Consider the following 10,732-nt stretch of genomic DNA (forward strand, 5'->3'; position numbering starts at 1 on the left):
CCATTATCTTGGGGAGGTTAAGATATGGCTTTATGAAGCGGTTAGAAAGATTTTAGGGGCGGTTACTCATTTGAATGAGCATTTATCTGCCAGCTGATCTCACATCCGACTTCTTCAAACCAAGTCGTGGTTGATACCGACTTCTTACGTGGAGGTCGGTACTTAGCTAGGCTTAATCCTTCAGATTAGGCCTTTTAATTGGACCTGGGCCTTTATCATTGGGTCAGGGTATGAACAGTGCCCCTACTTGAGCCCAAAGTCTCATTAGAGTTTGGGTTCAAGTATTTAACTCGGGTTCGTAGCCGACTTATTTGGAGAGAACATGGGTCTTATAAACCGACGTGATTTTCGCGACCCTTTGTTTCTGACAGTTACGTCAATTCAAGCATCGTGTCCGTTAGGGAAGCATTGAGGGCTTTGGTAACGGTGCAATCTCATTAATGACTGCTCCACTTTTACCATTATGCCCCTTAGCATGTTTATAAATGTTTTCCCTCTCTTTCATTTTTCCGTTTCTGCAATCTTTCAAACTTCTTCTTTCCTTGCTCGTGCTGTATTCTTGTGTTCGAAGATTTCTGTTCTCTCCAACCTTCATTTCTCGGATAAAGGTTAGTTTTGTTTCTTTCATGTCTATGTTTATAAATACTTTCCCTCTCTTTTCATTTTTCCGTTTCTGCAATCTTTCAAACTTCTTCTTTCCTTGCTCGTGCTGTATTCTTGTGTTCGAAGATTTCTGTTCTCTCCAACCTTCATTTCTCGGATAAAGGTTAGTTTTGTTTCTTTCATGTCATGCCTCGTGTTTGCATGCTTTGTTTTGTGGGTGGATAGGTTGGTCCGTAGTTTTGGCTTCGTATCTTTCTCTTTTAGGGATTGATTTTCTTTTTCTTTTTCCCTTTTTGTAGGTTTCTGTCATCTTTTATATAAACAAAAAATGGCTTCTATAGACGTTCTTTCTCAGTGGGTTGATGTTACGGTCCTTGGGGAGGAACCGTTGGTCGATGCTGAGTTTATCACTCATCTTCGTACTCATCACAGGCTCTGTACTTCGGAGGAGGACGAGCCAAAATATGAACTGATAATCCCGGGTCCGGAAGACCGGGTCTGTTTTGGGAGAGTTAATGAGGCGGCCCCTCATTTTTTCTTCATGTATGAATGTATGATCACCCGCTTGGGTGTTTTTCTTCCTTTCTCGGATTTCGAGATATCTGTTTTGCACCACTGTAGAGTTGCCCCTACTCAACTTCACCCCAATTCTTGGGGTTTTTTGAAGATCTATCAGTTTATTAGCCACGCTCTGGACTTTCCGACCTCTTTGAGGATTTTCTTCTTTCTTTTTCATATGACTAAGCCCTTTAGTGGGCTAAACAACAAACAGCAGTGGGTATCCTTCCGAGCCATACAAGGTCGGAGGATTTTCACCCTTTTCGACGAATCTTTTCATGACTTCAAAAACTACTTTTTCAAAGTTCAAGCCGTAGAAGGTCACCACCCCTTTTTCCTGGATGAGCATTCCTCCCCTCGCTTTCCCCTTTATTGGTTGCCGTCCTCCCCTTGTGAAAAGTATGGTCCAGATGACCTAGATGAGGTGGAGGCAGCCATTGTGGGGTTTTTCCGAGAAGCGTGGGGGAGGGCCCCATACTTGGATACTAGGAAAATCCTCCAGGGAACGCCGACTTTTGTTCAATCTCACCTAGGTAGTGCATGCATTCCTTATTTTCGAGTTGTTTCTGCCGACTTGTGTTTTACCGACTTGTAACTTTTGTTAGTTGTTTCTTTTGTAGATATGGAAAAGAAGAATGCTCAGGAGTCCTACCAGAGGGTCCAGGAGGCTAAAGCGAAGTCCCGGGCTAGGTCCGGTGGTGCCAGGGCAATCACCTCTCCTCCTCCTCCTCCTCCTCCTCCTAAGACTGTGGGTACTCCCTCTCAACCTATTATAATCTCCTCTTCGATTTTGTCTCGGCCACTCCCTTCCGCCCAACTTCTTTCCGAGCCAGAGAAGAAGAAGCGTAAGACTTCAGAGTCTGGCTCTTCTTGGGATGGTGGGGTTAAGGCGGATGCTCTTGCATTCGTCCGAAAGAACATCTATCCTTTTATAAATATGGATGATGTTTCTATTCGGAACCACCTCACCACTCTGGCCGAGGAGAGTTTTAGGGCGGCGGGTGTGTGTGGCAAACTTTTGGACATCTTCGAGAAGACTCCCCTCAACTCTTTGGGGGCAACCTCGAAGATTGAGGAGTTGGAAGGGAGGCTTCTTGTTTTTCAAAAACATGAGAGGGAGTTGAAGGAGGAGAGAGATAAATTGAGGGAGGAGAGAGATAACCTCCGGGAGAAGGAGAGCCAGCTGCAAGCCCAATGTACTATGGAGGCGAATTTGAGGAAGGCAGCCCAGGAAAGTTACCAAAGTTTATTTAGAGATATGGTGGCTGTGAGGAAGGATTTGATGAACTCTCGGAACGCTTATGCCGAGTTGGAGGACTCTATTGCCGATGGGGCCGAGGAGTCTTGGAGAATTTTCCTGGAGCAAGTCAGAGTTATTGCTCCCGACTTGGATCTTTCTCCTCTACATCCTGACAAGGTAGTTATTGATGGCGCCATCGTTGATCCTCCTGTCCCCGAGGTTGTTTCTGAGTCAGACCTGAAGACTCGGGGGCAGAGGATTATTGAGTCTCCTCCTCGTTCCAAAGATGCTCCGAGTTCTTCAACCGTTGCTTCGACTTCCTCTTCAGCTCCTCTTCCTGGCCCTGGTGGCGCTCCTCCTGAGTTTGGTGGTGATTCCTCTACTCCTCTGAAAAGATGACTTTATATTTTTTATGGCTATATGGGGGCCCGGCCTGTGGGTCCCCCCTTTTTAAACTTATTTGTGTTGGTGGTTGTGAGAACGATTTCTTTTGGCCTTTTAAAGCCGTAAACAAAATATTCCTGGCCAGTGCCCTTTTTAAACAAGGGTATAGAAAAATAAATGCCCTTTTTTGGATAAGGGTTCTAAGTTACCTTGTGCGTGCATGCTTTTCTGTTTTCGATATTTTTGATTTTTTCGGAAAAACCTTTCTGTTGGCTTGCATTGTTTTCTCGAGCCTTTTTTCGTTCAAGGGCTTTTGTGCAGCCTTTAAACTTTTTCTCAGGTTTTCCCATCTCTTTTTGTTATCCTCTATGCTCAATTTTGCTTTAGTGAGCTTTTATGACTTAGGTTATTTTTGCGATGCGTTTTTCTTCTACTCGGGGGACTTCCGAGTTCGTTTTACTCGGATTCTTGTTTCGACTTAAGAGTCGGATTGTTCCCGAGTTTTTACGATCAACTCATATAACCTCTTTACGCCGACTTGTACCTCGTCGTTTTATCCTGACGACCATCTAGGTCGGTTCATGGGATTTTCACGTTTTGTCGAGCTTAAGTCGGCGCGTTTCGTAGAAAGACTTAGAAAAATAAAGAAGGATATTATAAGAGATATTGTAAAATAAAAAGATCTTTATTAATTGTGGAGGTACCTTTTTGCTACTAAGGGTCTTGACAACTCATTTCCCTTAGCCTCTACTATGATGCCTCGTTAAAAACCCTTCTCCAGAAAAAACCCTTTTTGGGAAAAAATCATGAAGTTGGGAAAAGAGTACATCAGGGAGTAGAGTTCGCTTTTAACTGTAGTACCTTTTCATATTACAAGCATGCCACGACCTTGGTAGCTCAGTGTCGCTCAGGTCGGTTACTTTATAATAACCTTTCCCTAATACTTCTTTGATTTTGTATGGTCCCTTCCAATTTGCGGCGAGCTTTCCTTCTCCTGATTTGTTGACTCCAATGTCATTTCTGATTAGGACCAAGTCATCTGGGGCAAATGCTCTTCGAATGACTTTCTTGTTGTACCTGGTAGTCATCCTTTGTTTCAATGCCGCTTCTCTTATCTGGGCATCTTCTCGGACTTCGGGGAGCAAGTCGAGCTCCTCTTTGTGCCCCTGTATATTTCCGACCTCGTCATGGAGAATTACCCTTGGACTTTGCTCATTGATTTCTATTGGAATCATGGCTTCTACGCCATAGACTAGTCGGAAGGGTGTTTCTCCTGTGGCGGATTGGGGGGTTGTCCTATAAGCCCATAGCACCTGAGGGAGCTCTTCAGCCCAAGCTCCCTTTGCTTCTTGTAGTCTCTTCTTTAGTCCTGCCAGTATGACTTTGTTAGCTGCCTCGGCTTGCCCATTGGCTTGTGGGTGTTCCACCGAGGTGAATTGGTGCTTGATCTTTAGACTGGCTACTAGTTGATGCTTGATTTTCATACTGGCTACCAGGCTTCTGAAGGTGGCATCGGTAAATTGGGTTCCATTGTCCGTAGTAATGGAATAAGGTATTCCATACCTTGTGATGATGTTTTTGTAGAGGAACCTGCGACTTCTTTGAGTGGTGATAGTGGCTAATGGTTCTGCTTCTATCCACTTTGTGAAGTAATCTATTCCCACGATCAAGTATTTGACTTGTCCTGGCGCTTGGGGAAAAGGACCTAACAAATCCATTCCCCATTTTGCGAAAGGCCATGGAGAAGTGATACTGATGAGCTCTTCTGGTGGAGCTACGTGGAAATTTGCATGCATCTGACATGGTTGACACTTTTTCACAAATTCTGTGGCATCTTTTCACGAATTCTGTGGCATCTCTCTGCAAGGTCGGCCAATAGAATCCTGCTCGGATTACTTTTCTGGCGAGCGACTTTGCTCCGAGATGGTTTCCGCAGATCCCACTATGCACTTCCTCCAACACCTTGGCGGTTCTAGAGGTCGGTACACACTTTAACAATGGTGTCGATATCCCCCTTCTGTAGAGGACATTTCTCACCAAAGTGTAATGTTGTGCTTCCCTTCAGATCTTTTTAGCTTCTTTCTCCTCCTTAGGGAGGATGTCGAATTTCAGGTATTCGACTAGGGGATTCATCCATCCGAGGTTTAAACCGACTACCTCAAGTACCTCTTATTTATCTTCTGTTTTTGCTACCGAGGGTTCTTGGAGAGTTTCTTGAATCAGGCTTCTATTGTTCCCTCCTGGTTTGGTGCTTGCTAACTTGGATAGGGCATCCGCTCTGCTATTTAGATCCCGAGCTATGTGTTTAACCTCGGTTTCTGCAAAGCGCCCAAGGTGCTCCAAGGTTTTTTCCAAGTACCTCTTCATATTAGGGTCCTTTGCCTGATATTCTCCGCTTATTTGGGAGGTCACCACCTGTGAGTCGCTGTATACCATCACCTTTGTTGCACCGACTTCTTCTGCCAATTTTAGTCCGGCGATCAAGGCTTCATATTCTGCCTGATTATTTGAAGCCGGGAATTCAAATTTTAAGGAAACCTCTATCTGGGTTCCTCTTTCATCTACCAATATTATACCTGCGCCGCTCCCTGTTTTGTTGGAGGATCCATCTACATAGAGTTCCCATGTAGTCGATTTTTCCTCTTGATCTCCTGCATATTCTGCCACGAAGTCGGCGAGGCATTGGGCTTTAATTGCTGTCCGAGTTTCATATCTCAAATCGAACTCGAAGAGCTCTATCGCCCATTGAACCATTATCCCTGCAACATCCGAGACAGCCCTGTTTGCTACGGATATGTATAGGACGAGGTCTTTTCCTGGTGTTGGTCGGGTCAGAATAGGAGGTTGGCTTAAAAAGTTTTTGAACTCTTGGAACGCCTCCTCGCATTCCGGAGTCCACTTAAATGGGCATCCCTTCTTTAATAAGGAAAATAGTGGAAGGGATTTTATTGCTGATCCTGCCAAAAATCTGGAGAGGGCGGCAAGTCGGCCATTGAGCTGCTGAATCTCTCTCAAACAAGTCGGACTTTTCATTTCTAGGATGGCTCTGCATTTGTCAGGATTGGCCTCAATCCCTCTTTGTGTTAGCATAAATCCTAGAAATTTTCCTGCTTCCACCGCGAAGGCGCATTTTGCGGGGTTTAGTCTCATCCCATGCAACCTTATGGTGTCAAAGACTTGTGAGAGGTCGGTTAAGAGGTCGACTTCATCCTTGGTTTTTACTAGCATGTCGTCGACGTATACTTCCATTAGGCTCCCCAGGTGGGGAGAAAACACTTTGTTCATCAACCTTTGATATGTGGCTCCCGCATTCTTTAATCCGAATGGCATGACCACGTAGCAATAGTTGGCTCTAGGTGTGATGAATGATGTTTTCTCCTGATCGGGCTCGTACATCGGGATTTGGTTATATCCCGAGTAGGCGTCCATGAATGATAAGTATTGATACCCCGAGCTGGAGTCCACCAGGGTATCAATACTTGGCAAGGGATAAGGGTCCTTAGGACATGCCTTATTTAAGTCGGTATAGTCGACGCACATTCTCCATTTACCTTCAGTCAACCCTTGTTTTAGGGTTTCCCCTAGGTTGGCTCCTATGTAAGTTTTTTTCCTTCCTCCCCACCGATTTGAATCTCCTCGGTTTTTCCTCCCGGTTGAGGTCGCAGCTCTTCTCTGGCCCTTGCGCCACCGAGCTCTATAGCGTGGACTTCTTTGCCCTTTCCTCTCAGATTTAAGCTTTCATTGTAGCACTTCCTCGCCAATTTTTGGTCTCCTTTCACCGTTGCTATTCCCGCTGAGGTCGGAAATTTCATGCAGAGGTGGGGAGTGGATACCACTGCTCCGAGCCGATTAAGGGTAGTCCTGCCAATTAAGACATTATAGGCTGACCCTTCATCAATGACTATGAAGTCTATACTCAGAGTCTTTGATTTTTCCCCTTTTCCAAAAGTGGTGTGGAGGGGTAAAAATCCTAGTGGTTTTATTGGCGTGTTCCCTAATCCATATAGGGTGTTGGGGTAGGCTCTCAACTCTTTTTCATCTAACCCTAGCTTGTCGAAGGCGGGCTTGAAAAGGATGTCCGCCGAGCTTCCTTGGTCTACTAGGGTTCTGTGGAGATGGGCGTTGGCTAGGATCATAGTTATCACCACGGGATCATCGTGCCCGGGGATTATCCCTTGCCCATCTTCTTTTGTGAACGAGATAGTGGAGAGGTCGAGTGACTCCTCCCCGACCTGGTAGACTCTTTTGAGATGTCTTTTGCGAGAAGATTTGGTGATTCCACCTCCCGCAAATCCTCCTGAGATCATATGGATATGTCTCTCTGGGGTTTGTGGTGGTGGATCTCTTCTATCCATATCATCTCGCTTTCTCTTTTCGTGGCTGTCCGACCTTTCCATGAGATATCTATCAAGCCGACCTTCTCTGGCCAGCTTTTCTATCACATTCTTAAGGTCGTAGCAGTCGTTAGTGGAGTGACCATATATCTTATGGTACTCGCAATAATCGCCGCGGCTTCCCCCTTTTTTATTTTTAATAGGTCTAGGGGGTGGCAGCCTTTCAGTGTGGCAAATCTCTCTGTATACATCTACTATAGAGGTTTTTAGAGGAGTATAAGAGTGATATTTCCTGGGCCTCTCGAGACCGAGTTCTTCCTTTTTCTTGGCTTCCCTTTCCCTCTCCTTAGATGAGGGAGGGGGTCCAGGTCGCCAACTCAGGTCTCTTAATTTTGCATTCTCTTCCATATTGATGTATTTTTCAGCCCTTTCTTGTACATCACTTAGAGAAACGGGGTGCCTTTTAGATATGGACTGTGAGAAGGGACCTTCTCTGAGCCCATTGACTAGCCCCATGATGACTGCCTCTGTGGGCAGGTCTTGGATCTCCAAACATGCTTTGTTGAACCTTTCCATATAGGCTCGTAAAGACTCTCCGACCTCCTGTTTTATTCCCAGGAGGCTCGGTGCATGTTTTACCTTGTCTTTCTGAATTGAGAACCTCGTCAAAAACTTCCTTGAGAGGTCTTCAAAGCTAGTGATCGATCTCGAGGGAAGGCTATCGAACCACTTCATTGCTGCTTTCGACAAAGTGGTCGGAAAAGCTTTGCATCGAGTAGCGTCGGAAGCATCAGCTAGATACATCTGACTTTTGAAGTTGCTTAGATGATGCTTTGGGTCCGTGGTTCCATCGTAGAGGTCCATATCAGGGCTTTTAAAGTTTCTCGGAACTTTTGCCCTCATTATGTTCTCACTGAAAGGATCGTCTCCGCCCAAGAGTTGTTCTTCTTGTTCGTCGCGGGAGTTGTGATTCTTGAGGGAAGATTCTAGCTGTAGGAGTTTTCTTTCTAACTCCTTTCGCCGCTCCATCTCCTCTTTGAGGTACTTTTCAGTTTTCTTTTGTTTCTCCCGCTCTTGCTCTAGTTGTTCCAGGCGGCTGTGGACTAATCCCATTAATTCCACTACGTGGGACGGTCCGCCTTTCTCTGATTCGCGCCCATCTGAGGAATTTACCTTCGGGTTCTTCACTCCGGAGGTACCCTCTCTGTGTTGATTGTTGTCTTCCTGTTGTAGGGCTTGATCCGGGTCGTTATTGCTCACGTCCAGATTCTCTTGTTCGGAATCTGTTTCGACATGGCCTTCTTCGTGGGATCTGTCTGCCATCAAGGGATGATCTCTCGGGTCCCCGGCAACGGCGCCAATGTTACGGTGGGTAACCGGAGATTGCCTGACTGGACGGTGTGGACTGGCCCAAATACGCGGAGGACGAGGCTGCGTGTGAGTGCGCAACTCGGGAGGCTCCGTCCGACTTATTCGTACGAGGAGAGGGGGGTGGTACCTGCAAAGACACTCCGATGCCTAAGTTAGCAAGAGTGTGAGCAGGTCTAGAGAGTATTGGGCTTAGAGATACCTGAGGGGTGTCAGTGTATTTATAGTGGTGAGCCAATAACCACCGTTGGAGTAGTGCCGTATCTTTAGGGTGTTAACCGCCCCCATTATCTTGGGGAGGTTAAGATATGGCTTTATGAAGCGGTTAGAGAGATTTTAGGGGCGGTTTCTCATTTGAATGAGTGTTTATCTGCCAGTTAATGTCACATCCGACTTCTTCAAACCAAGTCGTGGTTGATACCGACTTCTTACGTGGAGGTCGGTACTTAGCTAGGCTTAATCCTTCAGATTAGGCCTTTTAATTAGACCTGGGCCTTTATCATTGGGCCAGGGTATGAACATATTCAATATTACAATATTCTATTTCTAGGTAACATTTGAATTTATTCTGAAATACTATTAATATCAAATTGTTTCATGTTATTAATTTAAAAGTATAAGATTTAGTAATTAACGTGAAGCGTTGTTTAAGAGTATGCAGAAACATGTAATTCTATAAAAAAAAATTATACTAATAATGTAAATATTTAAATTAGTTAAATAGATATTAAAATCAATCATTGGGTGAGTTGTTAATTATTGGAGATGCACAGACAATAATATGAATTCTTCCATGCGAAGATGAACTGGGATACACATTTTAGCGTGGCTCTGATTCGTATCATATGATTAAGACCATTGCATTTGCAGCAGACAAATTTGATTTACTGAATTTTATTTATGAGAAGTCACATGATTTAATGAATGATTCAATTATTGGTTTCTTTCACTGTTTTGGATTCTTCCAAGATAATAAAATATTATGTATATAGAATGTTGTCTTTCTAATTGAAGAAGTATTACCGTAAGAAAAGAAGGTAATGTAAAAAGAGGTGGGTGATCCAGGGCTTCACTGACTTAAGATATCTTAAAAGGCAATGATTGCTAAAACAAGAAAGGGAAGACATTGGCGTCGCCCGGACTCGAACCGGAGACCTTCAGTGTGTTAGACTGACGTGATAACCAACTACACCACGACACCATTTGATGTTTTTTAGTAATACTTATAAAATACAAACAAGTATTACAGTGCGTCCATGAATATTGAATGTATCAATGTGGCTTTGGCCTTTGGAACCCTGAAAAAAAGTGAAAACGGAAAACCCCAAACATCTTAAAACATCTCATTCTGCAGTCGAACTTTGCAGTTGCACCAACACTCGACGCCACTGCCTCACATAATTAGGGTGTTGGTTTGTATTTTTATTTTTAATATTTTCTGATTTTATAAAAAAAAAATGTAAAGACAGGAGATAAAATCAAAAAGCAAAATTTTATTGTTTTTATTTTTTCTTTCACAAAATACTGAATACAAAAAACATTGGAAAAATACAAACCTTGCTCTTTCTCCTTTAGTGTATCTGTAATTTTTTAAGCCATGATTTCTAAGCATATTTTATTTACCCTAGTGGGATTGACTGTTTGAAAATTATGCTTTTGTAATTTGCTCATTACGAAGATGTTTATATTGTCATCATAATAAACATTTCTTTAATAATTTTAATTTATGTTGCCTTTGTGTATTTAAAATAAAACAGAAATTACCATTTGCCTCTGTGTATTTAGATGTATTATGCTGCTGCTGTATCAAAATTCCAAAGCGTGGTTTTTGAATTAGGGTCTTTGAGGGAAAGAAATAATTATATTGTAATTAATAAAAATATTTGATATTTTTATTTATATATATTTAATAACATTTATATTAATAATTATGAATAAGATTATAATTTGTTGAAATTTAATTATTTTTAAAATATTAGTAAATATATATATCTATATATTTTAAATTTTAATTTTAAGTTTTAAACTATTTTATATTTTTTATTTACGTAGGATCGATTTTATTGGTTCAACTTGTAACTCATTAGTTGAACTAATAAATCAATAAATTAGTCGTCTGATTGGTTCGATTATCAATTTGGTTCTGATAATTATGCCTGTAATTACAAGAACCTTGCCCGTGGAAAAGCTTATACAACCTATGGAAAAGTTGTGTACGTCCCGTGAAGAACCTCATAAACCCTGC

The 10,732-nt window shown here is 43.0% G+C and overlaps 1 non-coding gene across 1 annotated transcript; it reads right to left on the reverse strand.

Annotated features, from left to right (window-relative positions):
- Positions 1-9,614: 9,614 nt before the first annotated feature.
- On the reverse strand, positions 9,615-9,688 carry TRNAV-AAC (transfer RNA valine (anticodon AAC)). Its single transcript has one exon. It is a non-coding gene; the product is annotated as a tRNA-Val (tRNA).
- Positions 9,689-10,732: the final 1,044 nt, after the last annotated feature.

The sequence above is a fragment of the Arachis duranensis genome, chromosome 4 (genome assembly GCF_000817695.3).
Source record: "Arachis duranensis cultivar V14167 chromosome 4, aradu.V14167.gnm2.J7QH, whole genome shotgun sequence".
NCBI classification, from domain to species: domain Eukaryota; kingdom Viridiplantae; phylum Streptophyta; class Magnoliopsida; order Fabales; family Fabaceae; genus Arachis; species Arachis duranensis.